At 42.9% G+C, this 16,611-nt stretch overlaps 1 protein-coding gene and 1 pseudogene across 2 annotated transcripts in view; one reads left to right on the top strand and one right to left on the bottom strand.

Annotated features, from left to right (window-relative positions):
• thsd7ba (thrombospondin, type I, domain containing 7Ba) overlaps positions 1-16,611 on the top strand; it is a 385,664-nt gene that overhangs the window by 131,220 nt on the left and 237,833 nt on the right. The window lies entirely within an intron of this gene.
• LOC146234333 (uncharacterized) lies at positions 15,424-16,426 on the bottom strand (annotated as a pseudogene).

Below are 16,611 nucleotides of genomic sequence, written 5' to 3'. Positions count from 1 at the left end.
TCAATCACAAGTTCATATGAAGACTCTTGAGAATGTTCATAACACAAATCTGTGAAAAAGTTGACTGTAAGATGAAAGGTCGATTTTTGGTGAATATTTGAAACATGCTTGCTTGGCTAATTTCTAGGCAAATTTCCAATGAATGTCTCCCCTGCTCCTCCCCGCGCGTGCTCCAAAATCTCACACACACTCAGCCTTCCCTTGACACACGCGCGGCCAAGACGCACACGCAACATTTCAGGAGAGTGTGGGCTGACCAAGCCCCCACTCATTCCTTGGTCTTTAGCAAAGGCCCATGTGGCTCTTGATGGTATTGCATTTCCGATTTTGTATGCGATGGTAAAAAGGTCTCAAATCCTGAAACATTGATAGTGTAGGCCGAGAAACACTTTAACAAAAGCCCATGTGGATCTTGTTGGTATTGCATTTCCGATTTTGTATGCAATGGTAAAATGTTATAAAAATCCTGAAACATTGATAGTATAGACCAAGAGTAACTACCACACCACAAATGGCCCACCATTACCCATAGGTGGCGCTACAGGCCACGCCCAAAAGCACAAAGATACAAGGCTTTCTGGAATGGATAGGCTCACCAAGCCCCCTCCCTTCACTTATTGGCTTGAAAAAAAGGCCCATGTGGATCTTGATGGTATTGCATTTCCGATTTTGTATGCAATGGTAAAAAGGTCTCAAAATCCTGAAACATAGATAGTATAGGCAAATAAAAACTTTAACAAAAAGCCCATGTGGATCTTGTTGGTATTGCTTTTCCGATTTTGTATACAATGGTAAAAAGTTATAAAAATCCTGAAACATTGATAGTATATACCAAGAGTAACTACCACACCACAAATGGCCCACTATTACCCATAGGTCTTCCCTTGACACACGCGAACATTCTCAAGAGTCTTCATATGAACTTGTGATTGAATCAGAGTGTGCTTGGCAAGACGCACACGCAACATTTCAGGAGAGTGTGGGCTTACCAAGCCCCCACTCATTCCTTGGTCTTTTGTAAAGGCCTTGTGGATCTTGATGGTATTGCATTTCAGATTTTGTTTGCCATGGTAAAAAGTTAAAAACATCCTGAAACATTGATAGTATAGGCCAAGAGTAACAACAACACTTTAACAAAAGCCCATGTGGATCTTGTTGGTATTGCATTTCCGATTTTGTATGCAATGGTAAAAAGTTAAAAACATCCTGAAACATTGATAGTATAGGCCAAGAGTAACTACCACACCACAAATGGCCCACCATTACCAATAGGTGTCGCTACAGGCCACGCCCTAAAGCACAAAGCACTTCACTTCTTGTGAAGATTAAAGCACTTCACTTCTTGGCTTGAAATAAAGGCCCTTGTGGATCTTGATGTTATTGCATTTCAGATTTGGTATCCCATTAGAAATTCTGCAGCATTGATTTTTCTATACAGTTACAATTTGTCAAGAATATACATTTTTCAATGGTTCGCAATGCTTTACACGTAAGCCAGTCAAACAAGTTCATATGAAGACTCTTGAGAATGTTTAGTACACAAATCTGAGAAAAAGTTGACTCTAAGATGAAAGGTCGATTTTTGGTGAATCTTTGAAACATGCATGCTTGGCTAATTTCTAGGGAAATTTACAATGAAATGTGTCCCCCGCTCCTCCCCGCGCATGCTCCAAATTCTCACACACTCATTCTTCCCTTGACACGCGCGGGCTTGGCAAGACACACACGCAATATATCAGGACTGTGTGGGCTGACCAAGCCCCCACTCATTCCTTGAATATCAGCATAGGCCCTTGAGGACCTTGGTGTCATTGCATTTCCTACTTTGTATGAAATAGTAAAAAGGTCTCCAGATCCTGACACATTGACAGTACAGGCCAAGAGTAACTACCACACTTTACCCAAAGCCCATGTGGATCCTGTTGGTATTGCATTTCCGATTTTATATGCAATGGTAAAAAGTTTTTAAAATCCTGAAACATTAATAGTATAGGCCAAGAGTAACTACCACACCACAAATGGCCCACCATTACCCATAGGTGGCGCTACAGGCCACGCCTTAATGCATAAAGATACAAGGCTTTCTGGAATGGATAAGCTCACCAAGCCCCCTTCCTTCACTTACTGGCTTGAAATTAAGGCCCTTGTGGATCTTGATGGTATTGCATTTCAGATTTGGTATGCCATTGGTAATTCTGCAGCATACATTTTTCTATACAGTTACAATTTGTCAAGAATAAACATTTTTCAATGGTTCGCAGTGTTTGGAGGAATCCGCCATTACTGCTTGCAGTTATATTTATTATTATTATTACACTTCTTCTGTCATTGGAGTCTATGGCAGCCCCTAGAACCGTATGGTAAAAAGTTGTGAAATTTGGCACACTCATTAAGCACAGTCCCCTCTTTATATTCACCAAGTTTCATGTCTCTCATTGGAGCACTCTAGCGCCACCAACTGGTCAAAATTGGACTTGTGTTTACACATGTAACTTTTGAACCGTATGACTGATTTTCAAAAATGAGGTACCGTTGGATTCCCTGGATCAAGACGAGTTCAACACACCCTATGACGTCAATTTCCGGTTATATATATTTTCCACCATTTTGAATTGTAAGGAAACACGTTTTTTTGCTTCAACTACTTCTATTTTTGTCAAGTCTTCCCCAGAATTGGCACACATTATCATCAGACCAATCCTCACAAAAGTTATCAAAGGATCTTTGATTTTCAAAACCGTTTGTCCGGTACAGCCAATCAACATCGGCAACAAAGCAACCAAACAGGAAGTTGGGTCATATCTCAGCAAATCTTTGAGAAATCAACACCAAACTTAATATAATGACTCGGAACCCTCTTCTGAGGCTGTCCAATTAATTTGGTGTCATGTGATCACTGGGCGTGGCCGCAGGAAGCAAAAATGTGTTTTGGCCAATAACTGTTGATTTGTTTGCTTTTATTAAGTGATTCCTTTGTCTCATGATATGTTGGGACATCCCGTGTGTGATACATGATAACTTGTGATAATAGCCGAATTGATCCGGCCGCCATTTTGAATTAATTGAAAAACGTTTTTTCTTTACGCCTCCTACACATGTTGTCCAATCTTCACCAAATTTGGCAGAGAGTATCTTCAGACCAAGCCTCACAAAGAGTTTCACATGATTTTTTGATTTTCAGAACCGTTTGCCCGGTACAGGGAGTCAAAATGTGCAATTAAGCCAGCAAACAGGAAGTTGGGTCGTATCTCAGAAAATCTTTCATGTATTCACACCAAACTTGCTGCATGCCCTCGGAACCCTGTTCTAAGGATTTCTTAAGTGTTTTATGGGTCATTTGACTGCTTGGCCACCACATTGCTGCTTGCAGCTATATTTATTATTATTATACTTAGGACTAGGAGTCTATGGCAGCCCATAGAACCGATTGGTGCGAAGTTTTGAAATTTGGCACACTGATTTGGAACGGTCTACTGATTATCGTCACCAAGTTTCATGTCGATCTCTGAAGCACTATAGCGCCATCAAGGCGTCAAAGTTGGAAGTGCGTTTACGCCCACAACTTTTGAACTGTGAGACCGTTTTTCTTAAGTGAGGTTTCATTGGATCCCGTAGATGCAGACGATTCAATTGAACCCTATGGTGTCATTGTCGTCATGATGGTTTTTACGTCATTTGTATTTTAAGAAATTGCTACTTTTTCGAACTCGTCCTAGGCCGTTGCTCCGATTTTCATGAAAATTGCAACAGATCATCTTCAGACCATGCCGACAAAAAGTTATCAAAATCTTATCGATGAGTCAAACCATTCATGAATAACGTGCAAACGATTTTGACAAAGAGGACGCCAAAGCGGACGTGAGGCCTTGACTTTGTGACGGTTTACCATATGGAGTCGAAACTTTGGAAATGTCATCGCGAGCATGTAATCTAATCATCTTTTTACCACAGTAACCTTGATATGTCAAAATATGACTGAATTACAGCTGTTTATACTTGGGTCAAATCTGACAAAGCTTGCCACGGGAGAAACGTCTTCCTTTTTTTAAATAAAGTAACCGAACACAGCATTTTCCAGCAGCGAGAATAGCTCACTGGGATAAGACGTGCTCCTTTGAAACGCAAGGCTGTAGCATCGAATTCAGCCACAGTCATCAATCATGTTGTGACAATGGATTATCTGTTTATCGAAACCAGGTATGCCATAGTAGCTGTCTAGCAGTATAATCAAAATGGTAACGATAATTTTTCATTGTCAGGGGATTTATATTTATACTTAGGACTAGGAGTCTATGGCAGCCCACAGAACAGATTGGTGCGAAGTTTAGAAATTTGGCGCACTGATTTGGAACGGTCTCCTGATTATCGTCAGCAAAGTTTCATGTCGATCCCTGAAGCTCTATAGCGCCACCAAGGCGTCAAAGTTGGAGGTGCATTAACTTTTGAACCGTGAGACCGTTTTTCTTTATTGAGGTATCATTAGATTCCATGGATGCAGACTGTTCGATTTAACCCTGTGATGTAATTGTCGTCATGATGGTTTTTCCGTCATTTGTATTTTAAGAAATGCCAACTTTTTCAAACTCCTCCTAGGCAGTTGCTCCGATTTTCATGGAAATTGCAACAGATCATCTTCAGACCATGCCGACAAAAATGAATCAAAATGTTATCAATGAGTCAAACCGTTCATGAATAACACGCAAACGATTTTGACAAAGAGGACGCCAAAGCGGACGTGAGGCCTTGACTCTGTGACGGTTTACCATATGGAGTCAAAAATTTGGAAATGTCATCACGAGCATGTAATCTAATCATCTTCTTACCACAATAACCTTGATATGTCAAAATATGACTGAATTACAGCTGTTTATACTTGGGTCAAATCTGACAAAGCTCGCCACGGGAGAAACGGCTTCCTTTTTTTAAAATAAAGTAACCAAACACTGTACTTCCCAGCAGCCAGAATAGCTCATTGGGATGAGTCATGCTCCTTTGAAATGCAAGGTTGTAGGATCGAATCCAGCCACAGTCATCAAGTATGTCGTGACACCGGGTTATCTGTTTAGCGAAGCCAGGTACGCCACAGAAGTTGTCTTGCAGTATAATCATAATGGTAACGATAACGTTTCATTCTCAGGACATTTATACTCAGGAAGAGTCAGATTTATTGTGCTTTGTAGATATAACGCTGCCACATCTAGCCAGCGCATTTTGTCTCAAAATGACATGAATGTTTTTTATGAAAAGTTTTGCTTTGCTGCTTTAGCTACTGAATTTCCATATCAAATTATGCTTGGCCCCTTTGATTGCTGCTTGCAGCTATATTTAGGGGCCATGCAGCAGCGAATAGCTGCTGTGGCACCTATTGTAATTGTTAGTTTTATTAGGGTTCCTCCGTAAGGAGGAAACCTATTGTTTTCCTTAGTTTTATTATTATTATTATTATTCATCTTCTCCTTGCGCCACAATAACTCAACATGGTATTAGTAACTAATTTTCTAATTTGGCACAGTGATATTACATCTGAGTGGGTACCCCAATGCCAACTATGGGCCACATCAGACCATAGGGGGCGCCACAGGAAACGCCCAAAAGTCAGATTTTCAAAGTGATAGCATTTCTACCCCTTTGCTCCAATTCTTCTGAAACTTGGTGTGCATGCCTTATTTCTCATGGCGAACAAAAAAGCCTCAAGGACCCATAAGGTCTGCCTGATTTATTTTCCTGAACAGTAATAATTTGGGAAAAGCTTCAAAATACCTCTTCTCTTGAACCTAAGGTCACTAAATCAATCAAATGTCATTTTGAATGATGGGTTTTCAAACCTAGACTTTAAGGTAACATGCCCCTGAAGTACCATAACAATTTCACCTTGATATGTCAAAATATGACTGAATTACAGCTGTTTGAACTTGGACCAAATCTGGAAGCTGGAACGTTGATCTTCAAAGTATAAGGTTGTAGGTTTGAATCAGGCCACACTGAGTCTGTCTTAAATTTGAATATATATTTAGTTAAACAGGATGACATCGTTCTGAAGTACCACGCGCAATTTCACCATGATATGTCAAAAGATCATTGAATTACAGCTGTTTAAACTTTGGCCAAATCGAACAAGCCATGCTACAGGAGATACGTTTTTTTTTTTTTTTTTACAGAAACTGACCAGAATTTCTCACCCTTGCGGGCAGCTCAATGGGTTGAAACGTTGTCCTGCAAAGCACAAGGTCACAGGGTCGAATCCAGGCACAGTCTTTTGGCCTGTCATAATTTTGATGACTTGTTTAGTTAAACAGGCAGACATCATTCTGAAATACCATGCGCAATTTCATGCAATTTAACCTTGAAATGTCAACCGTTTCTTAACCTTTGTCCCAAAGCTGACAAAAAACTAATACTCATATCACGCAGTCGGAGCACTGCTAGATAATCAGCGTCAGATCCCTTGGGTACCCAGCATGCAGTGCGGCATGTCCAAAAACACAAAGACTTGTGGAAAATAGTTTGGTTACAACAGCCTTGTGAGGGATTTCAGTTGTTGTGTTCGTTCAATTAGATGTTTGTAATGTTATTGTTGGTTAGTTAATATAATCTTGTTGGTCACCCTGTTTGTGTATGTTGTGTAGTTTAATGGGACCAGAGAGTCGGCTGCTCAACCGTCACAGGCTATTCTTGCAAGGAGCTGAATATAAACGCTGCCCTAGCCCAGTTGCCCACATGACTTTAGTTAGTTGTGCATTGACTGAGAGTCTGTAATTGTTTTTGGCCAAACATGAAGTCGTTTTGGTCTCTTGTTGTCCAAGTCTCGATCTTCTGCAGTGTACATGTTTATAATATTTTGCCATTTTGCCGCATCGCTACTTGCAGCTATATTTTACTGTTGCTTGCTTTTTCTACAGGTACACTTGCACTTAGAGATTCATGTTGTTTAATTTGTAACTTGCTTAACTACATGCTCTTATGGTTTTTCCCTTTGGCACTTACTTTTTGGTTGTTTACAATGGGCCTCATTCACCAATATCTTCCTAAGTTATTTCTTAAATTTGTTCTTAAGAAAAGTCTACTCGTTGACGTGTTCCTAAACAGCGGAATTGTTCGCAGGTGTGTTCTTAGAAAAGCGAATCCCAATATTTCGTAAATTGAAAGCTTGTGCCCAGTTGCTCCTATTTAGCATAAATTAACACCCCGTAATTCCCATAAAAGGGCAGATGGCAGGGCCGTGTGCACACTCAGAAAATTTTCAAAAAGACATGGGAAAGACGGTAGAGGCCTCGACGCCAAAAGAAAGAAAAATGTCAGTAATTCTGAAGTGGAGATATTACTGCAAGAAGTAAGCGCGAAACGCAACATCTTATTTAGTAGCGTCAGCAGTGGCTACAAAGCTGTAAATAAAACCGATGCATGGAATGCAATTACCCATGCAGTGAATGCGGTATCCGGAGGAGGGCGCAGAACCAGAGGAAGTAAAAAATAAGTGGTTTGATCTGAAATCAGAGACCAAAAAAATATCTCAAAACATAGAAAACAGATGCTGGCCACTGGAGGGGGGAACGCTGGGCCTAAGTTATCTGAGCTGGACCAGCGCATTGGGGCCTTAATTGGACAGACAGCCCTCACGGGTGTGCCATCGGCCGAGGATTTGGATACAGACATCGGCCCCGTGTTGGCTGTTTCATCTCCTAGACCATCTCCTATCCCAGAATTGGAAGGTAAGCATTTTTTTTTGTTTTTCCAGAATTTATACAAGTTGGAAGATTCATTCAAGACAGAAGTGTGTATTTGTGTGTGAAGTGTTCTCCTCAACATCTTCAAACAGTCACTTATTTCATTTATGTAGATGAAGTCCTGCCAAGGCAACAGCAACCACCCTCTGAAGCTGAACCTGAAGCATCCATCAGCACATCCACACGTGCCCTCAGATCCCGTACAAGTTCTCCACATGTGATCACTGATGCGGTCCTGGACAACCAAGAGAAAATTGCCCAAGCATTTGCACAGATAGCCTCAACACTAACCACCATCTCCCAGATGCTTATAGAAATTAAAGAACACTTCAAAAAATAAAATGCACTGAAACCTGTGAGTGACTCAATGTATTTCTTGAAATTATAGCGAACAAAAAATCACTCATCAGCACCTCATGCTCCAATGGGACCTAGAGCAGTGTTTTCCAAAGACTGGGTCGCGACCCTCGGGTGGGTCGCAAGAGATTTTTTTGGGGTCGCCTTGTCACGATCAATGCGTTAGAACACGTTCATATCGAAGCCGAGTTCATTCAGAATCAGCTACATATATTAGCAGGTCGACTGACTGATTTCCTTCTCATACATTCCCGTAGCGCCACAGTGCATTTCCCTGTTGAAGCTCAGCTTCTATGGACTTCAATGGGGCTGCTTTGAACAGTTTTTTTCAGTGCTTCGAAACTATACGGTCATTGGATAAATGCTGCGATTATGTCCCGCCCATGGACGCTCAGGTGGGGGTGAATGGAGGAGTGGGCTGGCCTGGATGCAGGGCTTCCGCGTGATGATTGGAGGTTCTGTCGAAAGACATCTCCTTTTGATTGACAATAATTTTGTACTATAAAAACTCACCGAAGCTATTCAAGCTCAGTCCCATCGCGGATTCTGTAAGTGTTGTCGAAAGAGCTGCTGCAACCTATTTCTTGGTATTTGCTTGGCGAAGTTGCTAGCAAGTTTTCATCATACATTTCATACAATTATACACCACATGCCTTGTTTCAGTTGAACCTATAATTCCCACATTTTCTTCGAGTTTAATATTGTTTCGTTGATCGTTCCTTCATTCATTCATACACACAGTAGGCTGGGCTAGTGTCGTAAGGGTGAACTAGCCAGTGAACTAGAAAAATAATGTAAAATATATATGATTTATGAAAATGAACTTCTGTCTGCGCTTAATAAAACTCATCTCTTTGCGCTTATTGAGAACTTAGATCGCTATTTTCCAACAGAGAGGTATGCCCTTCTGAATGATGAAAGGTGGATGCAAAATCCCTTCAAATTTGAGAGTCCTCAGGCTTAACTTGAGTTGACGCTTAGTCCTGCTGAAGAAACCGAGTTATTGCAGCTCAGCTGCGATCGCACTGACGCATGGATCTGTGACCTTATCATTCTGGATAAGCATTTCGTCAGAATATCCTGTCCTCAGTAGGGCCAGTATTTCTAATTATATGCTTATTCCTTTCACTACCATGTACATGTGCGAATTGGGATTTTCTGTACTCACAAAAATGAAGACAAGCACAGAAACTGACTGAATGCTGCGCCTGATATGCGTGTTGCGCTCTCCTCCTGCACCACGGACTGAAACGCACTACAAAAACGTGGATAGGCCCAGCTATCCTAGCCTGGCTGCCAGCCCAACTTCTCCCCGCCCACAAAAAAATTTGGTCGGGAAGTTGAGTCTGGAGGGGCTCGTATTGGGGAACAACTACAGAAAACCAGAATCTGGGCGTACCAATGAAATTGCCAGGGCGGGCTTTATACGATGATGGACAGATGATCAACAGTAACGTAATCACCCAAGTCACAAAAGAGCGCTTAAATTGAATTCGTTTTGAACAAACAACATATTACGTTGCTCTGATTGGTTGTAGGTCTATCCAATTGAGCGAAGAGGCATTTGTTTTCCAGGCTCGTTTGAAACACGCCCTGTAGTCAAAGCCCAACGTAGAGTTCTCAGACTCATATTCTGACTAGAATTATGAGTATGACAACGTCAGGCTACAGCTATCCCATTAGCAATGTTGAAATGGTACAACATGTTTTGTATTGTTTGTCATCTTTTTGTAATTATTTCATATTTTGTTCCAATATTGCTGGTTCAATTGAATGTTGAAAATAAGAATACATGGGCTACATGTTTTTTTATAGTCTACATTGTATGTCCAATTAGGCACTTATTGGATACCTTCTTTAAACATTGCTGGTTCAATTGCTCAGAGAGAAGTGATCACTCAGTCTGAGATAGCTTATTAACTTTTAGAGGAGTGAGTTCTAAATATTACGACGCTGCCACCAGAGTGAGTTATTTTTTCAAAACGAAAGCTAGCGAGCTTTAGTTTGCTTCCGTTACCTAGCAACCTAGCATAATACTCGTAGCAATGCTACTACCTGCTAGTGTTACTTGTTAGCCTCCTAATTGTAAATTTTGAAGCCATACTATAGCATTTGTCATATAGTTTTTGTCTATCGGAAAATAGTCGGTTGGAATGTTCAGAATCACATATGTGACGCTACTAATTAACGGGTTAACAATGGCAGTAGGCGTACAAGTTCTGAAATAGCAATAAAATAACAGTAAAATATCCTCATTATTGTGCAATAATGGTCAAATCCACCTTTATTTTGTGATATACGAATAATCTCTATTGGCTTGGGTCGCGAAGGCTTGTGACTTTTAAAATATGGGTCCCCAGAAAAAAAGTTTGGGAAACACTGACCTAGAGGACTAAACTTGGAACAGAATCACAAACAGAACTAGAGAGGGTACAATTTCTGGGGAAATTGTAGAGTGTGCTTGCTTGCTTCAGATGCAGGTGGGTCCGTTTCCCTTCTGGTGATATTTTCAAGCATTTAGCCGACTCATATTGCATAATTCATTAAGAACACCCTTTGAAACAAGGAACCCCTTTGAAACAAGCTACTGTAACAACGTTGTCACTGGCAGTATTTCAGATGGAATTGTGAGTCAAATAGTACTGTCTGCTTAACTGAAAATAAGCCCTCTTAAACGTAAATAAGTTTGATATTAATTTAGGGGGACATGGCTAATTCAAAAGCAGTTTGCTAAAGGCAAGCTAGCTGCCGTTACTATCCAAACCACTGATTGTTTGACAGTGCAGGAAATTAAAACGTTTCTTTTGTAAGGGATATAGACCCGACATGGTGAAGGGTTTTGTTTCGCCCTGATGGGGCTTATTTCCTCGATAATGACCGGCGTTCAGCTGCTATATAAACAGTAACATAATACAAAGCAGTCGATAATTATCAGGCTTATTACACGGCTACTTGCCAACAAAAATAACTTAACACAGTGTGTCTTTTAACAATGTATCTGTTACAATTCGTATTGTTGATCAGCAGAGAAATAGTTCGCCAAAGACGTTGAACAGAGTACGCTGGGGTTGAAAAGTTACTGGACTATTTGCGGAGTGCTACGAAAGACGTGAATCCGAGGCAAAAAGGCCACTTCCCTTGACAGCGGTCAAATATGCATAGCAACTGTCAAATATGAGAAATTGTTCACCGCAGAACGTTGGGAAGCCCCATTCAAGTGAATGGAGCATTCTACAGCATTAAGAAAAGCCGTGTTATAAGACATAATAAAGTTTAGCCATAGCTGTGGCATTGAAGACAGTAGCCTACTACTACACACCAGTGGGCGAACCGAATCTGTGACTCTAAGGCTCAAAACAAGACACGGTCTCACTCAAATTCCAAGTTTTACACAAATAACAAACTATGCTGACCCACAGGCTGTCTTCGCAATCGCCATATCTTAAAACACGGCTGTCCATTTAGATGTAGAATTGACCCTCGTACGAAATTAAGAAAATACTCACCAGACGCAGATCGACAGTTGACTGAGTCAATGGAGGCTGACGGGCTCCCACGTAGCAAGCAAATCAACGTTTTTACAGCAATCTATATTAAAATCTCATCACCTGGCTGTTTTCACAATAGTCATATCGTCATAACATTTCCCTCTTTCAGTTTTTTAGTGTAAAATTGAACTATAAATTAGCTACAAAAAATACTACTATGACACTTTCTAGCATGGCTGCCACCTAAAAGACGAGGCGGTCTCACGGGCGACCAGCACTCGCTCAAATTTCAAAGTGTCACGACCTAAATCAAAAATACGAGATTGCAGTTCCACTCTAAATCGCTTTCTCTACAAAGCCAAATGGTTGTGATTTTTTGGGGGTGGTATTTTTCACTCGTAATCCAAACTCCAATTTGCGAGCTAGAAAGTCTCTATTACGTTGTATCCATGCGTTGTTTGCTAACACGTGGTGACATAGCTTGCACAGATTACCCTTTGTCGACAAAAGGCACTTTGTCCCCACAAAAACGTTGTAACCTCCTAAACTGTGCAACGGAACGTAAATCCGAATAGAAGCAACGCAATCGAGACCAAGACGAACCTTTTGACATCGACGTTGTCTATGTAGTCCAAATATTGACTGAGCCTTAGGGGCGCGAAAATAAACAATAATAATAATAAATATATAACTGAGATAACAATGGTTTGTGCTCGCCGAAGGCAAGCACACCCCAATTACAAACAAGCAATTAATTGCTCTCGAACTTGGACAGAAACTCTGTCTGGTCCCAGGAGTTGGTCAGGACGCTCATGCTCTTGTGGTGGCTGAGGGGGAAGTGCTACACCACGTTTCATGGCAATGTTGTGCAAGACACAGCAGGCCATGATTATCTTACACACCTAAAACAATGAATATGGCGTCATTTCAAATACAGAAAGCGTATGGTAGAACTTGGCCAGATAGGCTATTCTTGCCATATTTAAAGCAATTTTTCAACTGGTCTATAGACACACACACCTTCTCCGGTTTGTAAAGCAGCTTTCCACCTGCTGCGTCCAAACAAATCCAGCGTCCTTTTAAAATGCCAATGGTGCGCTCGATGGTGGAGCGAGTACGAGCATGCTTCCGATTGTATGACACCTCCTGGTAAGTCTGAGGGTTGGTCAGTGGGGTCATTAACCAGGGGGCCAGGGCATATCCTCCTAATAAAACAAGTCATTATAGGATTAGAAAGCAATTGTTGATGGAATAAATTATTCTGAATGCTTACCAATGAGCCATGCATCTCCAGCAACTCCTTGTTCGAGTCGCATACCCACAGAACTGTTTTGCACAATATAGGAATCATGTGCACCTCCTGGGAAGTGGGCGACTATATTCAGAAGTTGATTCTGGCAGTCGCAGATTAGTTGAACATTTATGGAGTGGTATTGCTTGCGGTTAAGATATGGGAACGGATCTGGTGATGGTGCCTTAATGCGCACGTGTGTGCAGTCTATTGCACCGATGGTGTTGGGGAAGCCAGAAATTAGATGGAATCCTCTCTTAATTGGGACCTATTCTTCTGCTGTATAGGGGAATTTTATGTATTGTGTAGCCAATTGATTGATTCCATTGATGACTCGTTGGAGTGCGCGGCTGATGGATGCCTGTAATATTCCCACCCGGTCTCCTAGCTCCCTCTGAAAGGTTCCAGTTGCGAAAAATCCCAAGATGGAGAGTACCTGCACATGTGGTGGTACAGGGTTAGAGCGTGTGGTATGGCTCTGCAGTGCTGGCTCCAAACTGTTACAAATGTCCATGAGGACTGCTCTTGGTAGCCTAAAGCGTCCCAACAGGTACTTGTCACTCTCTGCAAATAAATCTCTATGGTCACGGAAGATGCGTTCCCTCCTGAGGGCACGATCTGCAACATTTTCCAGCAGCAGTAAATACGCCATTGTATGGTGTAGTCCTAGTGTGTGGAATAGGCCTACTTTGAGCCTACAAATACCGTCACTTATTATTGGATGGCAAGGTTCCTTGTTAACATAATTGATGTGAATTGAAAGCAAAGCAAGGCTACTTAATTTAAATAGGCGTTGCACAATTCATACACCATGGCAATTCAAAGTGCTTTACAAATGAGCAGAAGTGTAGTGTGTATTTATTAAAACAAACAAACATATAATTATGTGTAAAATGATTAGTTGCACGATTATAAAGGAGAGAAATATTCAATTTTAATTTAGAACGAACGAAAACGGTATTACTACTTATTTTGCGCAAACATTTCAGCTCTCAATTGTGCGTAAGAGTGCTCTTCGGAGTGCGTAAATTCTGTAATTAGGGTTTGAGAACAAATTTGTTCGTAAGAACATTTGGTGAATGAGGCCCAATGTGTGCTTATTGTTTTGGCTACCCGCAATGCTTTGGGGCTATCTTGCTGTTATTGTCCGCGTTTCCCAGATTCCTTAAGAAGCTCTTAAGCGCCAAAACCTTCTTGGGAGCGCTCTGAAGAGCGCTGTGAAAGAAGGACGTGTTTCCCAGAGTCGTTCTTAGCTTAAGAAGATCTTTCACTAAGAAGGAAATGGAAGATCAGCCTGACCCACTCTTAACAGCCTTCTTAGCGACCAAACGCTCACTGCAGCCGCGTCAGGGAAAGTTATATCTGACACTCAAAGGAATACTAAAACCATGCGTGATGATAAATGTGCGCCCACAGCTGCAGAACCCTGACGCAAGAAAAATAATAGCATAAGAAGAAAAGTAACGATATAAAAATTAATAATTGCTCATGTGTTCCTTTAGCTACATAAATAACTGCGCCATGCCCGGGCACACATCAAAATGCCCACCACACAGGACGAGGTCCGCCAGGTCCACAGTGGATTTCACGCCATGGCTGGGATCCCCCGGGTAATCGGTGTCGTGGATGGCACACTCATCCCAATCCACAATCCCTCCCTGGTGGATCCGTGCTGGATTGGGAGGAAACACTACGCTGCCATCAACGTCCAGGTGGCAGTGGACCACGATGGCCTCATCACTGACATCGTTGCCAGGTGGCCAGGAGGCACACAAGACAGCTTTGTGTGGGCCAACTCAGCTGTGGGGCAGAAGGCTGGCAGAGGAGAGTTCGGCAGGAGCATCTTCCTCGGGGACAGTGGCTACCCTCTCCGGAGTTACCTCGTGACACCGGTGAACAACCCAGCAACACCACAGGAGGAGAGGTTCAATGAGGCCCACACACACACCAGGACCCACATTGAACGGGTGTTTGGCAGGTGGAAGGGACGTTTCCGAAGTATCCATCGTTCGTCGGGGGGGCTGCGCTTGTCACCTGCAAAGTGTTGCCGCGTGATTGTTGTCACAGCCATGCTGCATAACATTGCAGTGCGCGTTGGCGCAGATGAGGCGCCTCCTGAGGATGAGGATGAAGATGGGGAATCCTCAGAAGATGAAGCCCCCAACCTCGCCCCCCGCGAAACCCGAGCAGCACTCCACCAAGCTGGTGTCCAGACCAGAGAGGAGCTTGTCCATCTGTTTTGATGTCCATCATCCCCTACCCAGTCACCACGCACTGTTATCAGCACCACCCTACTCCCAACAATAAACCACCTACCACTCCCAACAATAAACCACCTACCACTACCATCACACAACCCATATCAACTATCATGTATAGGGCTCAAGGCCGTAGCCATGGAGTCAACATTGGGGGGACGAATTTATGATAATTTCGTAAAGCGTGTGTGGTTGCCTGTCGTAGCGTATAGCACATTTATATTTTCATATCAATATATTGGGGTGGACATTTTGACTAGACTTGAATATTGGGGGGGATGTGTCCCCCTCAATATGTATTATGATTACGGCCTTGATAGCTAGGAAATGACGCAAAATGATCCACACAACACATGGTTGAAAAGGAAAAGTAGTTTATTCAACAACAACAAAAAACGAAGAGGAACAAAAAGCAGTGGCACCTCTGGCTCACTGGGCGTCTGCCTCACCTGCAATGAAGGGAGATTGATTAGTGAAATTGAACAGGATACATTGTGCAATGCGGAGAAATCAAATATAAATGCCCCTCCATCCTGGGGGAGAATTATTGGGACCGAGATAGAGGGACAGTTGAATTGCGCCTCGGCCAGTGCGAGCTGTCTTTGTTGAAGATCCAGCTTCTGGCGTTTTATCGCCACCATCTCCTCCTGGAGGGCAGTCTGTCTCTCCAGGTGGCCCTCTATCCCCCGCAGCACCACCAGTTTCTCCTTTTCTATTTGTATCAGCGTCTCGCTGCAGGTGCAGGTCATTATGGGGGGCCGCCTTCTTAGGCCTCCCCGCATGCGGACACCGGGCCCTGCTGGTTGACGCACGGGGACAGTTCGGGGGTGGTCCTCTCCTGGGGATGTGTATGTGAGTACTCCGCTCCCCGATGGCTCCTCCTCGTCCTCACTGTTCCCCGAGAGGCCCTCGTCCCCAAGCATATCAATGCCTCCTCCACTGCCCTCAAAGGCCGTCTTTCCAATGATGGAAATAACTTTTTCTTCTTCAGGGGTGAGGGTTGTGGCACCGGGTGCGCCACCACCCGTGCCCGTGGTCTCTTGCCTCACTGTATTACTTTTTTTCTTGGTTTGGCTCTGAAATTCCTGCCATTTCTTTCTGACCGCACCCGGAGACCACAGGGGCTAGAGGGGGACATCCTTTGCGCTATGCCCTGCCAAATGCGTTTTTTTAGAACTAGGGTTTTTTACCCTTCGTTCCACCAAATAGGTCATCCTGGTGCTGGCTTACCTCATCTATTAGGACGGCCATCTCCTCCGGGGTAAAGGAGGGTGCCCTCTTACCTCGTATCGTCCCTGTTTTTTCCATTCTCACACGTGTGCCTAGCCACAGGGGGGTATATATGCGTTAATGGGCTTGATTACTACTTGAATACACCTGTTAGCTGTGATCACACACACGCGCGCGCGTAGCCCAATTGCACCTGTGTGTGGGGACCACAGGGTGTTGTGTGTGATTCATGCGCTGATAAAGTGGTGGGTGATCGATTTTCC

Source organism: Hypomesus nipponensis, chromosome 23 (assembly GCF_054491055.1).
Source record: "Hypomesus nipponensis isolate SF chromosome 23, ASM5449105v1, whole genome shotgun sequence".
Taxonomy (NCBI): Eukaryota; Metazoa; Chordata; class Actinopteri; order Osmeriformes; family Osmeridae; genus Hypomesus; species Hypomesus nipponensis.
The sequence above is the reverse complement of the archived record's forward strand: the minus strand, read 5'-3'. Positions and strand labels throughout refer to the sequence as shown.